Source organism: Tupaia chinensis, unplaced genomic scaffold (genome assembly GCF_000334495.1).
Source record: "Tupaia chinensis unplaced genomic scaffold, TupChi_1.0 Scaffold000706_1, whole genome shotgun sequence".
In the NCBI taxonomy this organism is placed as follows: Eukaryota; Metazoa; Chordata; class Mammalia; order Scandentia; family Tupaiidae; genus Tupaia; species Tupaia belangeri.
In genome coordinates this window covers 6,629,690-6,641,871 of record NW_006160229.1, presented here as the reverse complement: position 1 = coordinate 6,641,871, position 12,182 = coordinate 6,629,690, and positions in this window count along the sequence as shown.

Below are 12,182 nucleotides of genomic sequence, written 5' to 3'. Positions count from 1 at the left end.
CTCTCTCTCTCTGTCTGGCGAGCGCACCCGCTGTATAGCAAAATCCCCCCCCAAAAAAATACCCCCACAAACCAGAAAAAAGAAATCAGAAGATTAAAACTAGACAGAACAATTAAAAGCTAAAGAGAAACAAGGAATTGAGAAGATTTTGAAGTCACTAGAAAAGACACTGAATTGGTTATAATCTGTGTTGTGTGTGGAGGGGGGAGGGTTCTGGAAATTGACTTAGAACCAGGGGAAAGAAATTCAACTGAAAATTAAAGTAAAAGCTGTCCATCTTAAACCCTTATAGCCAAATCTTGGCAAGACTGAAATTCCTACCAAAACACTTATGGTAAGTGGCAGAACCAGTACTTATGTAAGGCACAATAGTAGTGACCTGAACCCACGCAAGACTGAAATTCATGCCAAAACACATGCCCCAGCAAAAATTAAAATGATGGTTACATTGAGTTAGATTCCCCCTTTTGTTCTCAGGAAACAAGGGTTTACAAAAAAATGGAATCCCAATATGAGCTTATCTAGAACTCAACAAAGAAGGGTGGTCCAACAGACCAACATCCAGGATGGCTCATCTTTCACACTGAGCAATCCTTAGATGTTATACAGAGTTCAAAGGGTCCATTCTATTACCAGATTCCAATCCAAAGAGAATGCTGGGTGGTCAGGGGGTTACTACTGAAGCCCTAGGTTGGCCTTCATTTACTGAGAACCTTAAAAAGGATAAACTGAATACAAAAATGTAACAGCATAACACAACAAAAGCAGTTTATTTGGGCCAAGGGTGAGGACTGCAGCTGGCTTGAAGTCCAGGTGAATATTATTTGGTTAGTCCCAAATATGCTTACTTAGGTCCGATAGTCCTCAGACACATTTTTAAGGTATTTTTGCTATAAGGAACGTATGCTTGCCAGAGAGACAGAGAGACAGAAAGTGAGAAATCGCCCCCTACGGGAATGGCCATTCTACAGTCCCTTCTCCTCCATTCTCCTCTCGTGGTTTTGGGCACAAATGCACATGCGCCCAGCATAAGTTTCAGGTCATTGGATCTGGGACTCAAACTGTGGTCAGCCACATGGGAGTCCAGTGACATAACCATTACACCATCTGCAGATCCCAGCTTCAGACCGGTTTTAAAGGCTAAAAAACGCAAGTGAAGGAGGAGAAGGGACTATAATAATTGTTTGGGACTATTATCCTTGGCTACCAAGATCAATAAGAGCAGCATCCATTCAAGGATGGACAAATAGTCTCTCTGGGCAGATGCTTTCTCAGAGGAAGTCTTATCAGGTTGGAGTGGCCTTTGTACAAGGTTGTGCAGAGTGCTTTACATAACAGTTCTTATAAGGCAAACCAGCAGGAGTAAACACATTCTCCATGATCTTTCTGGCTCATTTTGGTCAAGGGTGACACAAATCACTTTATTTTAATTCTGAAAAACTTGCGCACAAAAGAAAATCTCAATGAGTTTTGTTATTGCTGTTAGAAAAATGAGGACAATTTGGAGATCAGCAGATGGCATAATGGTTATATCGGTGTACTCCCATATAGTTAACTACAGTTTGAGTACCAGACCTGGTAAGCCACTTGAATTCCCTTTGTATTCTGGTTATCAGTCCCTTATCTAAGGCATATTTACAAAAATATTCTCCCATTCTGAGGGTTGTAATTTCACACTAATTACTGTGTCTTTTGCCATATAGAAACTTCTTAATCTGCTGTAATCCCACTTGTCTATTTTGAGGATTATGGTCTGTGCTTTGGGGGTCTTATTTAAGAAGTCTTTGCCTACCCCCAATGACTCCCAGAGTTTCCCCAGTGTTTTCCACCAGTAGTTTTATACTTTGATGTCTTAGATTTGGATCTTTGATCCACTTTGAGTTCATTTTTGTTAATGGTGAGAGATAGGGATCCAGGTTTATCTTTCTGCAGGTGGATGCCCAGCTTTTTTTTTTAGCATTATTTGCTAATGAAGTTTTCCTTTTCCCACTGGATTGACTGGTATCCTTTGTCAAAACTCAACTGGCTGTATGTTTTAGGGTTTATTTCTAGGGTCTCTATTCTGTTCCATTGGTCCACATGTCTGTTTTTGTGCCAATACCATGATGTTTTGATTATCATAGCTTTGTAATATATTTTGGGGTTAGAGAGTGAGGCGCCTCCTACACTCTTCCTGTGTAGGATTGCTTTGACAATATGAGGTCTTTTATGATTCCAGACAAATTCTATGTTTGTCTTTTCTACATCTGTGAAGAATGTCTCTGGTCATTTGATTGGGATTGCATTAAGTATGTAGATTAATTTGGGTAAAATTACCATTTTAATTATATCAGTTCTTCCAATCTAGGAACATGGGATGTCCTTCTACTTTTTTGTGTCATTTTCATTTTCTCTTTTTAGATTTTCAGTTTTCCTTGTAGAGGGATTTGACTTCTTTGGTTAGATTTATTCCTAGGTATCTTATATTTTTTTGTGACTATGGTAAATGGGATTACTTTCTTAAATTCTGCCTCAGTCTGCTTGTTGTTATAGATTTTTGTAAGTTGATTTTGTATCCTGGCACTTTACTGTATTAAGTTATTACTTTGAGAAGTTTTTTCATAGATGTCTTTGGGTTTTCTATGTATACCATCATGTCATCTGCAGAGATAATTTCAACTCTTCTTTCCCTGTTGGAATGCCATTTATTTCATTCTCTTGTCTGATTGCATTGGCTAGGACTTCCAGCACTATATTAAAAAGGAGTGGAGATTTTGCAGAGAATACTTTCATAAAGGAATGTTGTATTTTGTCAAATGCTTTTTCTGCATCTATTGAAATGATCATATGGTTTTTATCTTTCTTTCTGTTAATATGGTGTATTACATTTATGGTTTTGCATATATTGAATCAATCTGGAATGAAGCCTACCTGGTCGTGATGTACAATCTTTTTTATATGTATTGGATAAGATCTGCTAGCATCTTGTTGAGAATTTTTGCATTTTTATTCATCAGAGATATTAGTTTGTAGTTTTCCTTCCTTGTCATATCCTTGTCTATTTTGGAGATGAGGGTGATGGAAGCTTCATAAAATAAATTTGGGAGGGTTCCTTCCTTTGGGATCTTTAAACATAATGAGTAGAATGGAAGTTAATTCTTCTTTAAAAGTTTTGTAGAATTTAGAGGTGAAGCTATCAGGACTGGGGCTTTTCTTTGTGAGGAGTTTATTTATTACTGATTCAATCTCATTGCTTGTTATAGGTCTATTCAGGCTTTCTGGATCCTCCTGATTCAATCTAGGTAGGTTGTTTCCAGAATTTGTCAATCTCATCCAGGTTTTCTTGTTTGTTGGCATATAGTTGTTTATAGTATCTTCTAATGATGTTTTTCTTTTTAAAAATATTTATTTATTATTTAATTTAACCAGAGAGAGACAAAGGAAAAGAGAGAGGGGAAGTAAGAAAGCAATCCACAAAGTCCAGGACTCGAACTGTCGTCCTCAATGTGGGAATCTAGCGCCTTAACCACACCACCACCTGCTGGCCCAGATATTTTGTATTTCTATCACACCTGTTGTAATATTGCCTATTTCATTGAAAATTTGATTTATCTGGTTCCTTTCTCTGTTCTTTTTAATTAGTCTAGATAATGGTGTGCCAAGCCTATTAATCTTTTCAAAGAACCAGCTTTTGTTTTAATTTATTTTCTGTATAGTTCATTTATTTTCTATTTATTTTATTTCTACTTGAATCTTTATTATTTCTTTTCTCCTGGTACTTTTTGGATTTTTGTTGTTGTTGTTGTGATTTTTCCTATTTTCTGAGGCATGATGTTAAGTTGTCCATTTGCCATCTTTCTATCTTTTTCTCGTGCCCACTAATTACTATGAACTTCCCTCTTTTTTTTAAATTTATTTACTTATTTATTTTGGTGAGAGATTTTTTGCTATAGGATGTGTGTGCTCACTGGAGAGACAGAGAGGTAGAAAGTGGGAAATTACCCCCACAATCCCTTCTCCATTCTCTTCTTGGGATTTTGGGCACACATGCACACGCATCCGGCATGAGTTTTAAGCCACTGCATCTGGGACTCAAACCGTGGTCCGCATGGGAATCCAGCAACATAACCATCTGCTGGTCCCAGCCTTTCTAACAGTTGCAACTTTACATTAGTTTATAAGATCAGTTCTGATTCATAGGATTACAAATCTCAGGTCACAGATTTTTCTGTGTGAGAACTAACTTCTATTTGTTGGTTGTTTTTTTTTATCCCATGACACATACATTTCTTTTCAACTCTGTTTTCCATCTGGGCGTTAGAAATGATCTTACTTCAGGGTTCTTCTCTCCCTTATTTTTCAGGTGGTATACAGATTTTGGAAAATTAACACGGGGCCAAAAGTGTGGGGGGGATGTTCATCTAATCCTCAGTTGCTGGAGCTGGCAATTCAAGAGACTGTCATTGTCATGCCTAATCCTCTGTCACGCATCCACACAGGTTGCCACCTAATCCACCTGGGCACGGGAGCTTATGGCTTTCTGGCCAGTGTACGCTTGTGCTTCCCCAGCAGCAACGGCAGGCTTGACCTGGATTGTTATGGGTAGCGTAACTGGCTGGTGTGCTGAATTTTTGTTTCAGAAAGTGGGAAAACTTGCAGCAACTGCAATAGGTCGTGGCTTTCTTTTCCTTCAGATTGCTAGTCACAGTGATGACGTGCAAATCGACTGGAAACGGCCAGACCGCAATCCCTTCTCCTCCATTCTCCTCTCAGGAATCCGGTCCCTTCTTCATTCTCTTGAGATGAAGAGAACACACACACACACACATGTGACCAGCATGAGTTTCAAGCCACCTGGTCTGCGACTGGAACTGTGGGAGTCCAGCGCCTTAACCACTAACCACCTGCTGGTCTCTCTCTGAGAGGTTTTTGTTTTTTTGTTTTTTTGGTTTTTTTCGGTAGAGTATTTTGCCTTAGATGCGTCCGCTGTGCTTCCTTAACCTGGCTATGCAGCAGTGTCTCTCAAAAAGCCCGAGAAACACCTGCCTCGGGATCACGTGGGGCAAGGACAGACTAAGGCAGATCGGAGGAAATCGCAGGAATTCGGAGGAATCCGCATTTCAACGGTCTCCTTGGACATTTCCGCGCACACGGAAGTTTGAAAAACTACATTCTCACGGCGAGGTAAGCACTGCTCTCAACCCTGGTGTCATCTCTGAACTTCCCTCTTTTGACTGTTTTTGCTGTGTCCCATATATTATGGGAATCCATGTACTCATTATCATTGGTTTCCATGAATCTTTTGATTTCAGTCTTAATTTCTTCAGTAGTTGTGAAGTCATTCCGGAGTAGATTATTTAGTTTCCATATGATTGTGTATTTTCATGGTTTGTTTCTGAAATTAATATCAAGTTTAATTCAGTCATGGTCATAGAAGATGCTGGATATAGTTTCTATGCCTTTTAATATGTAGAGACTTGTTTTGTGCCCTATCATGTGATCAATCATTGTAAAGGTTTCATGAGGAGATGAGAAAAATGTATATTTTGTGGATTTTGGGTGGAAGGTTCTATAGATGTTTGTTAAGTCCATTTGATTTATGGTATCGCTTAGATCCTCTATCTCTTTGCTTATTTTTTGTCTAGATGATATGTCCAAAGGAGATAGTGGGGTGTTGAGATTTTTGTGTTGCAGTCTATCTCTAGCAGTCTTCCCTTCACACATTTGGGTGCTCCTGAGTTGGGTGCATAGATATTTATAAATGTTACATCTTCTTGATGAATTAGCTGTTTTACTACTATATAATGCCCTTCTTTGTCTCTTCTTACAGTTTTTGTTTTAAAAGTCTATTTTGTCTGATTGTATTAGAAAAATTAATTTTGTGACTTTAGTATTGTGACTCCAGATCTTTTTTTTTTTATTTTCCATTTGCATGGAATACCTTTTTCCAGCCTTTCACTTTTAGTCTACATACGTTTTTATCCATGAGGTGTATTTCTTGTAGGCAACAGAGGGTTTCTGTTTTGTTGTTTGTTTTGTTTTGTTTTCCTATCAGCCAATCTGTATCGCTTGATTGGATAATTAAATCCATTAACATTCAACATTATCGATATTTCCAGACTTGTCCCTAATATTAAATTGGCCATTTTCTTGATCATTTGTTTCTTTTTTCTTGTATCTTCTGGAGTTTGTTCATTATCTCTTTTCTCTTGCATCTCATTTAGTTTTGTCACTATGAATATTCTGAATTGTTTATTGGACATTTTATGAGTTCCAATGTACTGTCTGTGGATGATGAGGAATTGTTTTTTTTTTTTTTCCCTTGGAGGAGAAATATTTTCTTGGTTTCTTATATTTCTTGTGCTTCTGAACTGGTTTTTGGCCATCTGATGGATTATAAGTTTCTTCCTAATTTCCTACAACCTGCACTATTGTTGCTAGAACTGAATACTCCAATGGCCACCCAGTTTCTTGAGAACAGGTGCACCTGGGACTGAGCTGCATGGTTTCAGCTGGAAGTGGTAGGGAGACAGTGGAGTTCCCAAGGTGATCTCTGGCCTTCGTCATTCTCACTGGCTGCCTCTGCCTCTGCTTTGGCCAGAAAAGATGGAGGAGGGATCTGGAAGGGGGAAGTTCTGGGCACCTGGGATCAGTCAGAAGACAGTGGAGTTCCTAAAGTGATCTCTGACCTCAGTCATTCTCATTCGTTGCTGCCACCACCACGCTAGGGCTGGAAAAACGGAGGAGGAGGGCAAAGGTGAATTTTTAAATAAATGGAATGGCAAAAACACAGTGGTACATTAGCAAACTGAGATCTAGAACCTTGTAATCCCATGCAGACTAAAGGATGAGCTGTGAGTCAATAAATATCCTTCAGAGGAAAATCTAAGGGAATACTTTTGAATTATAAAACAGAATAAGCCTTTCTAAGGAATCTTACTAAACCCAAAAGCCACAGAGACAAGATGGACATATTTATAATATACAAAACTTACACTCCATGAAACAATGTCAAAAGGCTTTCTTTGAGGAAATGTTTACAAATGAAATGTTTATATGTTAATTTTTCTAATAAAGTTCTAATTTACTTATTAAATACTTCAGGTTTTGTTCTACATCCACTGAAAGAGCTCATGAATGAACACAAGAAAAACAAGCCTGCCAAAAATAGAGGCAGCTTCCAAACTCATGCAAACCTTACTCTAATTGCTTTCAGTCCATGAGATAGTTATCTTCTTCCACAACCTCAGGGATGATTTCCCCCAACGTTCAGAAGTACATTGTCAGTCATAATATCACTACAAAATTCCATAATAATCAAGTCATACTCATCACAGAGCCTGCTCACACACTTCTGTTCAGTTTTCAACTTGTTGTCACATATGGGGTGGGTCAGTTTTCAACTTGTTGTCACATATGGGGCAGGTAAACCAAAAGTTATATAAAATAATCTCAAAAGCTAACACACACTACAAATTAGCTTTAACAGAGGAAGCTATGTTAAGCACATGTGTAAACCTAGCAGTAGAAATGGGCTGGATTGGAGGTACAAATGAAAGTCACAGTAGAGCAGTGGTTAAATGTATAGATTCTGGAGTCAGCATGCCCAGGTTTAAACCCCAGTTCCACCATTACTCTGTATAGCACAGTGGCTCCATGCCTAAGGCACTGTAGGGCCACAGTTAGGAATACTGAGTCTGGAACCAAATTGCCTGGTTTTGAATTGTGGTAGTCATCTGTGCACATTTCTTAATCTCTCAGAGCCTATTTCATCTGCAAAAGAAGGGAAATAATAACAATATCTATCTAACAGATTAGCCCTATTAACTAACACATACAAGGAAATTGATTAGAATCATAAATCTCTCCACAGGTTAGAGGTAAAGAATCCTTGTCATTGTGATCTTGTTTGATCTTTTGAGTTATTTATTTATTTACATTAATTTGATAAATAATAATCAAACATCTCCATAAAGAACAATATGATGTTCTGATCCATGCATACATTGCAAACAGAATCAATCAAGCTAATTGACTTATCTGTCACCTCATCAACTTAGTTTTTTGATGAGAATGTTAAAAATCTGCTCTTTTAGAAATTTTGAAATATATACTATTATTAAGTGTGGTCTGAACTATGCGATAGATGACTTAGACTTATTCCTCCAGTCTACATCGTTGTTGCTTTAATCATTTTTGTACTATTTAGTTTTACCCTATTTATTTTTCCCCCCTTCACATCCCAGCCTCTTATCTATAGTATCTTCAAGCATCCATTACTTACATATATTTAGCATCATCAGTAGAAGCACTGGTAACATCTAAAAATTTTTAAACATCTCACCAGATAAAACACTAAACGAATGACGTTAAGTCTACTGCAAAAGTGAATCAAAACACATTGAAGAGTTTTGCTTCTAAACAACCAGAGCTGGTGGGGAATAGCTGGGGATCAGATCCCACGGAGTCATCCAATAGAGGTCATGCTCTGGAACTCAATGCTACAGCTACTTGCCTGAAGACATGAGTGAATTGACAGTAGAGCTAAAACAAAATCTTAACTGAATTACATTGCAGAATCAGAAAATCCTGTTATGGTAGAAAATGGGCAAAATTTGTTAGTTTAAATAACTTCTCTGAAGAGAGTAGAAGGACATAACAGTCGCCAAGGTACATAAAAACTCATCTATGGGGGGGACCAGCAGTTAGCATAATGGCTATGTTGCTGGACTCTCATGTAGTCAACTGTGGTTCAAGTCCCGGACCCAGTGGCTTAAATTCACGCAGGGCGTGTGTGCGTGCTTGCCCGAGATCCCGAGAGGAGAATGGAGGAGAAGGGATTATAGCGTGGCCATTCCCCCTGGGGGGCGATTTCTTGCTTTCTGTCTCTCTGTCTCTCTCCATCTTTCTGGAGAGTGCATGTGCCCTATAACAAAAATAAACCTCTCCAAAAAAAAAAAAATCATCTAAGAATCTTCTGAAAGCACTGATTGGTAAAGGTAGGGATAATTGGGAGATGTTACACTGAGAGATTTCAGCCTCATACCCTTGTTAAAAATAAGATCAAGGTGTGATGACTCAGTCACCTCTGCAGGGAGTTTAACTCTGCTGGCAGCGAAGCTACAGAAAGATTCAAGCAGCAAAAAGGCAGGATTTCTGCTCAGAGAATACTGTTGACCAAAGAGACTCCTCATCCAAAATAACATCTGAAATCACTGTGAATGGACTCTGCTAAAAGGACCTGCCTCCAGAGGCTAAAGAGCACACAGGTGAAGAACATAGGTGCTGGATCTTACTGCCTGGGTGTGAAATCTGCTCTGACATAGTTGCTATGTGTCCTCATTCACCCATCTATGTTTCTCTTTATTGACTTTAAAAGGGAGTAATAACATTACTACCTACTACACTGTTTTTTGTTTGGCTTTGTTTTGCTTGTTTTTTGAAGATCAACGGCCATAAGACACTTATCCCAGTGCTTAGCACATATACTCCACAAACATTAGACTTCAGTGTTTTTTAGAGGAAGGATATAATTGATCTAACAGCCTTTGTCAAGTTTTGTTGACTCCTGCCAACTAAACACATGCCTTTACAAGTGTCCACTGAACATCTACCATGTGCCCCTCTGGGAGGGCTTTTAGGATCTAAAGGTAAGCAAGTTAAATTAGGCTGCTGCCTGCTGGCAGAGGACAGAAATTGTCTTTTTCCTGACTGTAGAAGGACTATCCCTTTCTAAGATAATATCAAATTGACCCTCAACTCTGAGAGATCCAGTATTACTAGGAATAGACAAAGGAATCTGTTTCACATTCACGTGGTAGCTGCCCAAGCTAAGTTCCACAAGTATCTTTGTCTATTATTATGCTACTTTCTGAGACTGGCTTATTTAGAAAGAAATAGAAGTTTATTGATTCCATCCTGGCCTCTGGAAAGTCCAAAGGCATAAGGCTGACAAGGGGCAGAACAACATGTTTGACAAAAATTTTAGAGGATGAAAGTCACATGCAGAGAGAGAGAAAGATGCAGGCATCTCTCTTTTGTAACAGCTAGCTCTAATGAGAACTAATTCCTGAGACAGCAGTTAGCGTAATGGCTATGTCGCCGGACTCCCATGTAGTCGACCGCGGTTCGCATCCTGGACCCAGTGGCTTAAAACTCACGCCGGGTGTGTGTGCATGTGTGCCCAAGATCCTGAAAGGAGAATGGAGGAGAAGGGATTGCAGCGTGGCCATCCCCCCTGGGGGGGTGATTTCTCGCTTTCTGTCTCTCTGTCTCTCTGTCTTTCTGGTGAGTGCACGTGCCCTATAGCAAAAACCTCTCAAAAAAAAAAGAACTGATTCCTTACCTTGACAACTAGAAGTCACTAGGTCTCTGGATACATCATTAATCTATGAGAGTGCTTTCTCCATGATAAAATCACCATGATCCAATTACCACCCACAAGGCCTAATCCCAACCCAACACTAAATTCAAAAACAGGAAACTCTGGGGACAAATCTGTATTCAGACCATAACAATAGAGCAACAGGGTAAATGCATAAGTGGGGTACAATCCCCTAGAGTGCTCTCTGTTTATATAATCAGTAATTCAGGCAGAAAAGTTGGGGCAAGGGTCAATATAGGGTTATGTCTGAGGCAACCAGTTCCTAGAGAATACCCCCACACACACTCCTACCATCACAAGATGGTACCACCCTCAGATACCATCACAAGCCCTGGTGTGGGGTGTGCCTCTATGGGAAGGTCTCTACTGGTGAGGAAGAAACACAGTGAGTTCTGAGAGACATAGCTGCTGCAGGTCCCCCTTTTCCATGAAGTCCACCATTCTCTGGGAAAAATCACAACTCTGCTCATATAGTGCAATGTGATCCTCTTGACAGGGTTGGCCTGGGCACAGCACAATATGAGGATGAAGGTCTGCTATAGTAGAACTGGCCAGTGATAAGAGGGGGACAGGCAGGTAAGATGTCATATTTCCTCCCACCAATGTCAAGGAGGAAACATGGTGGCCATCAGGAAACCACTTCCTACAGAGACCCTTATGTGACCTGCATGGGACTGAGAGGATCATCTATAACATTACTCAGGCAGATCAGTTTCCATGTCTGGAAGATGAATAGAAACTTGCCTCAAGTTGGAGACCAGACTAGGCTCTGGCTCCCAGGTATGCAGCCCCACACTTCCTTGCCTCCCCATCATTGTCCCTGGTCACCCTCCATCGCAGCTCAGATAGTTCTGTGGTCAAGCTTCAAGCAAGGCTTTTCAGTAGAGTGTTAGATGCTGCTATACCATTAGATTATGTGTTGTTAAACAAAAAAAGAACAACTGCAAAGTAAAAGTGACAAGTAGCAATTTATCAGTCTTACAAAGCTACAACAAAATAAGAAGCAGATCATGGGACATGTAGTCAGACCCCACCAGCAATAGGGCCAAGGTAAAGTGTCAGACATGTTGGCAAGCTCTGAGGAATGAACCTTCTTTTTAATAAAAAAAATAAAAGTATGGTCCATTGAAAAGTGTCCACAGTAGTCCAATGTAACAGAAGAGGGTCTTGGGAAGAATAGGAAAGGGACAGGATTATGTAAAAGTCCATTAGCAGAAGTTATCTGGGACAGTCTATTGGCAGAAAGATAATCATCTCTTACTCTGTGGCAACATGATGTATGGCCAGCCCTAAGGGTAGCCACATGTTATCATGAGAAAGAACACCTGGTGCTAGGTGTTATCATGAGAAAGAACATCTTTTTGAAGGTCAATCATGTAGATAATAGAAAGTAATCAGCGAGAATCCTGTCAGTAAGCCCTTCTTCTTCCTTCTATTCTCTTGCCTTAATTTAGCATAGAACGCTCCTCTGGATGAATATGTCTTCACAATAAATACCACAGAAAGGAGGAAAAATCGACAGCTCCATGGCTCCTGCGATCTAGCCATTTGGGAAAAAGGAAGATGTCCCACTGATAACTGGGCCTCCAGCATACAAAACTCGTGTGAACAGCCCTTTTTTTTTTTTTTCGGAGAGATTTTCACTGTAGGGCGCGTGCGCTTGCCAGACAGACAGAGAGAGACATAGAGACAGAAAGCGAGAAATCACCCCCCAGGGGGGATGGTCACACTGCAATCCCTTCTCCTCCATTCTCCTCTCGGGATCTTGGGCACGCACGCACACGCGCCCGGCGTGAGTTTTAAGCCACCGGGTCTGGGA